Source organism: Natrix helvetica (assembly GCF_964273705.1).
Source record: "Natrix helvetica genome assembly, chromosome: 1".
Classification (NCBI taxonomy): Eukaryota; Metazoa; Chordata; class Lepidosauria; order Squamata; family Natricidae; genus Natrix; species Natrix helvetica.
This window is the reverse complement of record NC_138548.1, coordinates 83,277,486-83,289,949: the sequence shown is the minus strand read 5'-3', so window position 1 is coordinate 83,289,949 and position 12,464 is coordinate 83,277,486.

Sequence of the window (12,464 nt, the reverse complement as noted above, 5' to 3'; positions counted from 1 at the left end):
ACGACAGCTTTAGATATGCTAAGACAAAACAGGTCGTGTTATGGCTTAATATGTGCATGAACCTGATGCAGTGGTGGGTTTCAAAAATTTTTAGAACCTCTTCTGTAGGTGTGGCCTGCTTTGTGGGAGTGGCTTGCTGGCTATGTGACTGGTTGGGAGTGCCTTGCCAGACATGTGACTGGGTAGGCGTGGCCAACTTGTAAAATGTGAAACTCACTTAACGCTCTTGCCTAGCAACCAAAATGTTGGCTCAGAAACTCTGGTATTGAAGCACGCAAGTCTTAAAGCTGTCAAGTTACAAGACCCTCGCACCCCTAACCCTTTAGAAAAAAAAACCCAGGGGTGTTCAAACTTGACAGCTTTAACTCCCAGACTTCAACTCCCAGAATTCCTCCTCTCGCTCTTCATCTTGATGGTGTGTGGACGGGCGAGGGGAGGGGGCTGGAACCGGTTCTAAACAGCACTGTAGATTTGTGGAACCTCTTCTGTAGAAGAGGTTAGAACTGGTAGGAACCCACCCCTGAGCCTGATGATATGCGGAGCAATAAACAACCTTATTGGAAGACAGTAGTTTTCCCTAGAAACATAAAGCAAACTTTCATGTTCTGGAGATTCTATCAAACTATTTTGAATCAGTTACAATCAGTTACAATTCAGCAGAGTTAAAACTTAGGGTTTCTTAGGGTGCTCTGGTTTGGACAAGATAACATCAAGATCAAGCATGATGATATATTGCCTCTGATTTCCACCCTCATTTAACCCAGATCACCCATCCCTGAGCAGCTTCTGACGTTGTAGGAGGAGGCCCTTGTTAGTCTTTAACAGTGATGGAGAACCTTTTAGACACTGAGTGCCCAAACTGCGCATGCACGCATGCCCAAACTGAAAGGTGTGCATGGAAAAATGAAGGTGTGCACGCACCGACGTACAGGCATGTGTGCATGCGCAGCAGAGACCTGCAGCACAGCAAGAGTCAACATCTTTTTCTTTTGTGAGCTTCTGTTTCGTCGTTTGCAGGGAAACAGAAGCTCATGAAAGAAACGGAGATCTGACCTGGGGCGACAGCTCATGTGCCATAGGTTCACCATCACGGGTCTATAATGTTAAAATGGCAAAAATTGGTTCTTGCATATACACATCACAGGCCCCAACAAATAGACACAAATTAGAGGCCGCTTCACATATTCTTCCAACTGATGTATGTCATCATCTGTAAGCTATCTCCTCTGGATTCTACATAGGGACAAAATATAGTAGCGAAAAGTTTGACAAAACAAGGCTAACATAACATGAAAGCATTTAAACCTCCCAGATGTTCTACAGCAAACCTCAAAGTAACCATTTTGGAAAAGTGGGGCTTTAACAGCACTTTCAAACAATTGTTGAATTTGCATACATCAAAAGATTGTAGGCACTTTCAGAAGGTCTGAACAAATACAAGGAGTTTTTGACACAGTTGTTGATTTATTGCAATGTTTTGCACATAAACTGCATAGCCAACCTACCACCTTCTCTCCTTCCACTTTTTTCACTACTGACTCAACCCAATTTAAATCCTGCATCAGTCTAGCCGCTCTGCATCCTATGAAATGAGCTTCAGTTTACAAAACCTTATGCCTTTTAATAATATTTGTTGGTCAGAAAAGGTTCACCTAGATGCCTAATTCTAAGCAGCTCCTGTTTATAAAATGTTTACCAGCTTATCCCCCATCTCAGCAGCTCCCCTCCTCTCTGCCATGTCACTTCCATGTTGATTAGGGGTGATGGCACCTCCCATCAACTGACCTGGCTCTCCAATCTTCTCAGCCTCTTCTTATACAGAAATACAGAAGGATGAAAGAAACAATGTAATCTACAAAATCAACTGTAAGAAATTCTACATGGGACAAACCTCAAGTCAATTAAAATCCAGGATCCGTAAACACCAGCGGGCAGTCAAAACACCACAATCCCAAATCCTTCATCTCTACCCACACCAACACTAAACAGCACCAGTTTGATCAGAGCAACACAAAAAACATCAGCCACACAACCTCCCACCACCACCACACTCGACATTACATTGAAGGCTGGCACTCCACAAGCAATTCCATTAACAGATAAATTGGCCTACAACCAGCCTATGAACCCCTCAGAATCCAAATCACAGCCAACCAGAGACTGCACCAACCCTCAATCAACCCACGCAACCCCCCCCCCAGCAGTTCATATTTCAATGACCCTGACCTTATGTAATCTCCTTATCACAAGACCCATCACAAGACTCACTGACAACTCACAGCTGAGCCATCACAAGATCCTCACTTGACACATCTGCACCTGAAGCCCTTATAAACAAACAAACAAACAAAAAACACCGACACTCCCTAAATTCTGCTGAAGATTTTACCTAGCCTGGTAATGAAACGTTTGGAAACCAACCAACAAGCTCAGAGAACAAACCTTCACCCTCATCATCTTATTGCAATATATATTGACCTGTACCTCTGTTTCTTCTTTACTGGTGATAGCAGCAAGGAAGATTTCAAGTGGAGACAATTATTGACCTACTGCTGTTGTTCTCAAAACTCTTGCTTCCCTCTCTCCCTTTGCCTTTCTGTCATTCACCCACTTTTCCCCTCAACCGCTCCTGTCTGGATTTACAAACACGCATGACCCCAGACAGCTGAAACGCATCCATTTCAGGTTGTATAGGAACTGTCCAAAACCAGCTGTTCTGAGTTCGAAATGGTTCATAAAATTGAACATTGCATATCTATACTCCACCTTCCGGAACCTTCTAATTACTATTTCCCTCAGGCCTAAAACAAAAATAGGGTGTTGGGTTAACAGTATTTTTGTCCATCTATAGCAGGGGTGTCCAAACTTGGGAACTTTAAGACTTGTGGACTTCAACTCCCAGAATTCCCCAGCCAGCATGGGTGGCTGGGGAATTCTGGGAGTTGGCTAGGGAATTCTGGGAGTTGGCTGGGGAATTCTGGGAGTTGGCTGGGGAATTCTGGGAGTTGAAGTCCACAAGTCTTAAAGTTCCCAAGTTTGGACACCCCTGATCTATAGAGACATGTTTTGTACCTCTTCCTCATTATTTGGTAGAGTTTCTGTGTAGCAAAATGAAAGCAAATGCCACCAGGAAGAAAGAAGCTTTTCTAAAGAAAACAAACCGAAAATAGCAATCCACTGTTATTTCTTTACCTTCTCTTTCTTTTGCTTAAGCACTTCTTTTCTTATCTGTCTTCCCTTGAAATCATTCATGCATTTTTGTCGAACTGACAAGTTGGCCCCATTCTATCCATTACGTTAGGATTGCTTGAGTGGTCAGTGACTAAGTCACCCAATACCTTTACAGTTTTGCAGATAGTTGATGACAGGAAAATGCTTAAGGACCCAGGGAACCAACAGAAATGAATCTTGGGTGGCCTGGGACAACATTTTTTTTTCATCAAGTGGCAATATAAAGCAAGGCTTGAAGGATGTCTGTGAAGCCCAAAATATCTCAGCATCCAGTGCTGGCACCTTTTTCTTAACTAAACACAGTTTTCCAAATTGCCTTTTCTGGTCAGATAATGTTTCCACTTGAAAGTAGAAGTCCTATTAATGAATTTGTAGGCATGTGTGTGGTTTTTAAATATCTTGTTTCTACAGCAACCCTTTTTTATTTATTTGATTTGGGAATCATCGGCCCTTCTAAGACCAATTTTTTTCTATAAATGTCAATGTGTTCCAGCTTTCTTTATCACAGCTGGGGAAGTTTTGATAAGTCTATTGCTGCTTCAGCAAAGACTCTGCTCCTCAGACCTGACCTCTTCTTCTGGGAAGTACAAAATATGTGACTTTCTTTTCATATCTTTTTTTACAGTACAGGAATCCCCAATTTGAATTAAAGCAATAACACTAGAAAGGAGTTCTTCAACTTTTGAATATTTTTTGGGGGGGAAAGGTTTCTTTAAAGGAAGTGTATCATATATAGGCCTGAAAAATCTAAATGAGCCCAAGCTGATAGCAAAGATAATTGCCATTTAGCAGTCATCTAGGTATAATGTAATACAATAGATATAATACATTACTGTATATAAATGTATATATTATATATATACATTTAGCCTAAATTAACCCATTCTTTATTATTCTGTTTATTCTCATAAGGGCAAGTTGCTTTCTATATTATACACAAACAGTGAGAAGTTAGATCATAATCACAGAGGCGAGGGGGCGCAATGGTTAGAGTGCAGTACTGCAGCTACTTTAGCTGACTGCTAGCTGCAGTTCAGCAGTTCAAATCTCACCAGGGTCAAGGTTGACTCTACCTTCCATCCTTCCGAGGTGGGTAAAATGAGGACCCAGATTGTTGGGGGCAATATGCTAACTCTATCAACCGCTTAGAAAGGACTATAAAAGCACTATGAAGCAGTATATAAGTCTAAGTGCTATTGCTATAATGTGATGTGATCTTTTCAAGATTAGGCAATCTGGGGCCCTTCATGTTTTGCACTCAACTACATTAGCATTGGTCAGTGACAAGGGATGATCACAGCTTTCTTTTAATGTCACTGTTAAAAGCATATATTAATAAAAGCCCAAAGCATTATTTAGGTTTAGTTTGTATTGATGTTTTTCACAGAACTTTTTTGATCTTGTATTTGGAGGGATAAGGACAACCACTGTGCCTACCATCGAGATGGTTGGCACTATATAATCGGATTGAACTGCCCACCCAACTATGGAGAGGGAGGAAGCGGCAGGCGTGGTGAACACACAGACACTTGACGGATGTATACATGCCTGAATTAAGGAAGAACTGTGTTTACCCACAAATCAACAAGAGCTGGCCTAGCTTCCTTTTTGGAACAAGTTGAGAGGCCTGCAGGGCAGTTTAAAAAAAAGGGTTCAGTGCAGGGGCAATCTGCCCCCCCTGTAGGATAGTTTCCGTTTTGCAAGTGCAAGCTAAGTATACTGCCTCTTGATGACGTCTTGATTAATATGTTTTTTCCCCCTCTCTCGTTGGTGCTGCTTAAAAAGAACCTCAATCTTTCTGTATTTATCTGCAGCCGGTACCAGGCTATGCTGAGTCCTGCCAATCAAGTGGAAATCAATAACCCTTTGGTTGGTTACAAGCATCACTGGAAGAGCAAGGGTTGGGGTTTTTTTTGTTTTTTTTGTTTTTTTGTTTTTTTGGCAATGTGCCTTTATGTTTACTTTTGTCTCTTCTGCTTCTGGTATCACCTTTGCGTTGAAGCTTTGTAGAGGGCAATGCTAGGCTTAGTTGAAGTACTTGGTGCATTTTAAAGGTAATATTTCAGGAAATCTTCATAGCGCTCTATCTCTGAACTTCGTTTTGTTATAATTAGCCTTTGCCTTTCTTCCTTGTTTTTATAATTTTCTAAATATTTATAGAAGCTAAAGTAGTAACATGGCTGGGATGATGCAGCACAACTGGAATCATCTCTGTGAATCATCTCTGTGATGGGCCCAGCCCTGTGGAATGACCTCCCCCGTGACATCAGGATTATTTCCGATCTCCGCTCCTTCCGTGTACAGCTGAAGACCCACCTCTTTCAATTATCTGGCCTGGCTCAACCGTAAATTTTTTCTTATTCCTCCTGACAGTCCTTTTAAATTTTTTAAATTTTAAATTTTAAATTTTGTTATTATAATTGGGGTATTTTAACGGTGATTTTTAACTGTCTAATGTGATGTAACTTGTTACCTCCTCCGTGCATGTATGTCTTTGTATATATGTATGTTTATGTGTTTGTATATATGTTTTATGTTTTATATGTTCTATTGTACGCCGCCCCGAGTCCTATCTGGAAAGAGAGCGGCTAATAAATTCAAATTTATTTATTATTATTATTATAATATCGTAGGGCTGGTAGAGTGGTGAGTTGCTAACCGGTTTACTATCCGTTCGCTCGCACGCACGCTTGCGTGTGATGCTTCTGTGCATGTGCAGACGTTTATGTGCATGCGCAGAAGCATCCGCAGTTGGGCAGAGCTTCTTGCCACCACCACCACTGGTTCAGCCGAACCGGGAGCAACCCAGCTCTGGGCTGGTAGCAGGCATTAAATCCTCTTATCTTCGCTATCGGTTCAGAGCTGGGACTGTGGGCGCTTCTGCGCATGCGTAGAGCATCCGTGATGATGTCTGGGTGGGTGGGTGGAGCCTCCCATCGCCGCCACTACCGGTTCGTCCAGGGCGAACCAGCTGAATACCACCTCTGGCTGTGAGGGACCTTGGAGTTCTTTAATCCCCTGCCCATCTCAGGCAAATGATTACCAACTCTGCAAAAATCCCAGCGATGGAGCACCCAAACCTGGGTGCTGAATGGTAAGCCGTTCCATTACTTAATAGTTTTCCCTATCAGGAAATTCTTCCTTATTTCCAAGTTGGTTCGATGCACCACCCATTCTTGCCCAAGGCCTGTGATCTTCATAATTACCATTGGCTCACTTATGAAAGTAGATTTTTCTGGAACTCTTAATGTGGATTGTAAAAATGTATGATGATTAAAGCTAAAGTGCAGTTTGTGTGGTACTTAGTCTTCGTGTCTATTTTCACACTGTTGATTGAGGGATTCAGAATTCCACAAAATTCACCGAAAAGATCTTTTATTGTTCATATAAGAACAATAATTGTGTGTCTATCCAATTGTTTTGAAGTAGTTCCCAAAGAATAAAGCTACTTGGACTCGTACATCTTTGGGGGATTGGTTTGACTCTGACAAAGGTTGATTCTGGAAATTATAGAGATAAATCATTTGTGAAGCTTCATGTGAGTGAAGCAACTATTAAAAATAATCCTGATAAAGTGTACAAAGTGCCGTGTCTTGTCCACGACTGCACAGAGGATGGAAACAAGTAGATTTGTCAACAGCTCTTTCACGTAGCCATTCAGTTTTAATTCCATGTTTTAAAATATATGCATACAAATACCATTCTTGCAAATATTCCAGTTTTATACATTTGGCAGAAAACCATTTGTACTCTACTTACTGAATTAATGAGAGTATAGCTTGGCATTGATGGTTTAGAAGACAAGCTGTTATTCAGTCTGACATCTGTCAGCAAAATTAACTGAACTACATCATCCACTTGCTGCATCAGAATCCATATTGGAACGTCTCATTTTTCTCGTCCAGAATCAGCTATCTCTGCTTTGTCTCTGCGTTAAGCTGTACTAAACTGAAATGTTTATATCCTTTGATATATCCCCTTTTCATACGTGTGCACTTCCTTCCTTTTTACTTTAGCCCTGTTTTTAAAAAAAACAAATCGTAGGCTTTTAATTTTTTTAATTAAGCAGAGAGTTAAACCTGGTGGAGTTTTTGATCAGTAAAATAAAGATTTCTTCCATTCCCTCCCTCCAGGAAAGTTGGGAAATTCTGTGGAAAAGATTTGCAGATAAAGAAGGAGGAATGCAGTAAGAGAAAACTTCATTGCACACCAGGCTGTAACAATGGATGTGACCCATTAATACTGTCCAGAGGCAGGAGAATTTATTAGTAATGGGACCATATGTTTGGAAAGTAACCATTGCTCTGACTTTGATGAATACTACCAGGCCTCAAATAAATCTCGGTCTATAATTCTGGATGATGCTGAATTTCAGTTGAAGTTTGAATTAGGCTAAAAGTAAGAGGGAATGGGATAGCAGTGCCCATATTAAGTCTTAATAGACTTGAGATGCAAAAATATTTTCCTCACATGCATTCCACATCATATACGTAGTACATGAAATTGCATATAGACATGTTTTTAAAATGAGACAGCCCTAATGCTAGCAGTTGTGGACAATTTCCAAATCCAAAGATAAGCTTTAGGCTTAAAACAAAATCATTTAGGTAAACTGATAATGTCTACAGAAATGAGATAATCATGAAGACTACAACTTAGAATTATGTGCTGCACACTTTACCACACTCAAGATTCATTTATCTGTTCCTAGTTACATTTGATAAAGGATATATGGTATGTCTACAAAGTACTTAAAAATAAAACATCTAATAAGTGATTATTGGGAGCAATGCACATTAATTGCAGTATAATGAAATAAGCCTTCAAGATTTTTTATTTTATAAGTACCTGTATTCTACAGATGTATGATGGCAAACCATCAGATAAAGGCGCTCATTTTTTGAAAAAAATGATAAATCTAGTAATTTCAGATTTTCATTCAGAGGATCTGGGTGCACCCTTCACTTTCTAGGAAATGATGATACTATAGAGGTGAAATAATGGTACAGGACTGAGAAAAAGGTGAATATTAACGAAAGACGCTGAGCTTATCAACTAGAAAGCTGACAGTCTGGGTTCAAGACCCAAGTGAGCTCACATCGCCCCAACTAGCAGTTCAAAAGCATGCAAATGCGAGTAGATAAGTGGGTACCAATTTGGCAGGAAGGTAATAGCATTATGTGTGCCTCAGTGCATTATTATGCTGGCCACATGACCACAGTATTGTCTTCCGACAATGCTGGCTCCCTCCGCTACGAAATGTAGATGAGCACTGCCCCCTATTGCCAAATATGACTGGACAGGAAAAACCTCTACATTTACCTTTTTAAAATCTTTTGTACATTCAAGGTTAACAGCTTTATCCTTCGATGTTTGGTACTTTGATAAATCACTCACAACTGTTCACTAACACTAAAAAAGTTAAGTCAAAAAGGCTTAGAGTTTCATCTTATACCATTTTATCCAAAACCAAGTCCCTGAACTAAATGGGGCTTGCAGCCTTTGGACTTGAAGCTTTTGAACCAAATAGAACTATGCCAAAATTGCAGCAGACTACATTCTCATCTAGTCAGCTGGTGATGGTGATAAATAGTGAAAACAATACATAATTCAGAATGACAGTCAGTCACAACGTTGTTATTGCTTTTCCTTTATCTAGTGTTGATTTAAATAACATGTAGTGGTTCAAATGTTACCAGATATAGTCAGAATGCCTTATGTATATGCTATATTGAATTTGCTGTATGCAAGGAATATACTTACTTAGAGCAACTGCGTGACATGAAGTATCAGTCATCTATATGTCAGTGTCACATTTCAGATACCAGGAGATTAAAGCAATGACTTAAGCCACTGGAACAAATATAGACATTAGAGCAGTTTGCAAGTCAAAACCCAAGTTAGAAAATTACATCAGTGAATATTTCCACTTAAAATTTTAGGCTTGCTTGAGCAAAAAATATTCTCCCCACCTGTTACGCATCTTATATTCTTTTTTCAGGATGGCTAAGAGAGAATTTCTGCATGGATCATATTAACAAAAAAGGGGCTATGCAGCCCCAATGCTTAGCAAATAGCAGTCTCAGCTACATGGAACATGCTCGGCAGAAAATTATCCAAACTCATTTATGTTCATAATGGTATGGCGCAAACGCTCTTTCTAGATGGAGAGAAAACAGTTGTTCTGATGGAGAACTCTGTTCATAAAATAAGGGAGAAGAAAGGATGGATAAGAATGAGCATGATTAGTATTTAATTACAGGTTAGCGATCAAATATACTCTGAGTCTTTGATTCTTTCCTGATAGGTTGTTGCTAAGGCAGGTCAAACATCTGTTTATGTAAAAGGGTTTTCTCTGTGTCAGCAGCCTAGTTCAAATGTGGAAATTCTAAGCAGAATTAAATAACAAAATAAAATGGAAAAAAAAGGGGGGGGGGTCAGAAAAGTATGCAAATACTGTATATTACCTTGAAATAAAACATAACATATGTGAATTAAGACGTGTTCATTAACACTGATTTCAAAACTGGAATAAGGACCTTTTGGCTTATTAATATAATAAAATTCACATCATTTAATACAATACAATAGTAGAGTTGGAAGGGACCTTGGAGGTCTTCTAGTCCTACCCCCTGCCTAGGCAGGAAACCCTATACCGTTTCAGACAAATAGCTATCCAACATCTTCTTAAAGACTTCCAGTGTTGGGGCATTCACAACTTCTGGAGGCAAGCTGTTCCACTGATTAATTGTTCTAACTGTCAGGAAATTTCTCCTCAGTTCTAAATCGCTTCTCTCCTTGATTAGTTTCCACCCATTGCTTCTTGTTCTACCCTCAGGTGCCTTGGAGAATAGTTTGACTCCCTCTTCTTTGTGAATTTCTTTCTTTATTTGAAAAGATAGCTACTAATTTTGATTGCAAACAAGCTATGTTCTTTTTCTTTTTTTAAGAGATGCCTGAGTTCCAGAAGAGACCAAGGGAGGAGGCAATAAAGAATGGATTCAAGACTATTCTGTTTATGAATTTTTGGAGAAATATAGTTAATTGCATCACAGGATTATTTTATGTCTTTGTAATAACTTTGCATGGATAACATTTTTTTTCATTGTACAGAAGTATATTTTGAAGCTGTAAGAGGTAATGTGCTCTGGTCTATCTCTTTTTCAGTGGATCCCATTGATTGGCACCGCCAAAGCCATACTGTAAACTCTAGAAGAGATCTAACATATTCGAAGAGCATGGGAAATAATTCAAAAGTTCAGAATATATTTTTCATAAAAGCATAAAGTCATATTTATTGTATTTTGCAATGTCCTGCATGCTCCAGAACTTTGCACTTCTTTCACACCCCTGATCAGCTATTTATTTGCTGATAAGTAAAGCAATCCGTCTAACTAATTTATTATGAGAATGATCATCTGCCTCAAATATATTTGTATCATAGGATGAACACTGGAGGTATTAATATTGATTAAAAGAAGTAGAAAACCACGCTTTTGATAGGAGAGCTGATCCAGTATACTGAATGGCTGATGCTTTACTAGCGCTACATACTATGTATATCTGCACTTTTTTCTGAAATCTCTAATAACTTCTCATCCTACACTTGACTAAAGAGATCACAAAAATATCTACTTTTATTTAAAACAGGATGCATATGAATCTTTGCAAAGATTTTTTTTAAAAATCATAAGCTCTGCTCTGCGCATATATGCCCTGACAACATTATAGTTGGCAGGCGGCCGACAATGAAATGAGCCATTGTGGATAACAAATCAAAATGCTTTACATTACATAAGATGCTAAACCTAATGCCAAAACTCCAAAGTCAGTGTGGTGTACTGATTAAAAGGTTGGTCCAGGGTGATGGACACTCAGGTTCATTCAAGTACATTAACCAGGGAAACTCCCTGGATGACGTTGGATAGGCATTTGTTTCTCTAAGCTTAGCCTTAATTCTCACAGGGTATTATTGGCGGGACAAAGATGTACAGTGCATTGAGCTCTGGTATGAAAGCAGGATAGAAATTTAATAAATCAATAAATAACAATACACTTGTGTTTAGTATTATTAATCATTAATTAAATATACATGCCACCCAACTCTCAGCTTAAGTATTAATTATATGTTGTTACTGTCTGTGAATCCAGTTAATTCCCACCTCTACTTTCCATTGTATTTATAGAACAGAATGATTCCCCAGGCAAGAAATATTCATTGATCTTATTTGTAGCTTTCCAGCAAATAGCAAAACTTTTGTCTCTTCAAAGCTGGCATTGGATTAATGAGTAATTTTATATATAGGCTGTAATATTTTATCAATGGATAAAAAAAGTAGGAAACGTTCAATAAAATGTAAAAAGAATAACATGTATAATGGTTTAAATAAAATAATAATTACTTATTACTAATAGCTTGGTTTCCAAAGTTTAAGTCAAATCTCTAAGAACCTCATGATAATTTCATGAGTTTTCAGATGGCATTTGGTACTCTCTTAATCGGAGATAACAGTGAACCAACTTGTAAATTTACCTGTTCACATAAAACAGTAGCAGCTTGTAAGAATCTGTAGAGATTCTCAGTCACCCAGGACATGGCCGTCCCAAAGGTGCTTTTTGAGGAGGCAACTGGGCTTTCTTTTTCTTTTGAAGACGTTTCGCTTCTCATCCAAGAAGCTCTGTCCTGTCAGAGCTAAGAAGCTTCTTGGATGAGAAGCAAAACGTCTTCAAAAGAAAAAAACAAGTCCAGTTGCCTCCTGAAAAAGCCCCTTTGGGACAGCTTATAAGAATATTGCAAAAAAAAAAATCTGATTTAAGTGACTTGGACCTGCTTCTTCTTAAATCCATAAGCATTTCCTTATTTTGTTCCTCCTTGTTTGCTTCCTGTCCACATAGCTAAACAAAGCTTGACTCATTTGTTAAAAATTATATACTGTATGCATATCATATATGTAATTACCATTGAGGAGAAATTGAGAGGTTTTTTTGTTAGTTTAATAGATCTGGATGGATGGATGACAACCGACTCAAACTCAACCCCTCCAAGACGGAGTGGCTGTGGGTACCGGCTCCCCGGTTCAGCCAATTAATTCCATCATTGGCCATCGGGGGCATTCAACTCGCCCCCGTGGAGCGGGCGCGCAATTTGGGCGTCCTCCTGGATGCCCGGCTGTCCATGGATGACCATGTGACAGCCGTGGCAAGGGGGGCGTTCCACCAGGTCCGCCTGGTGC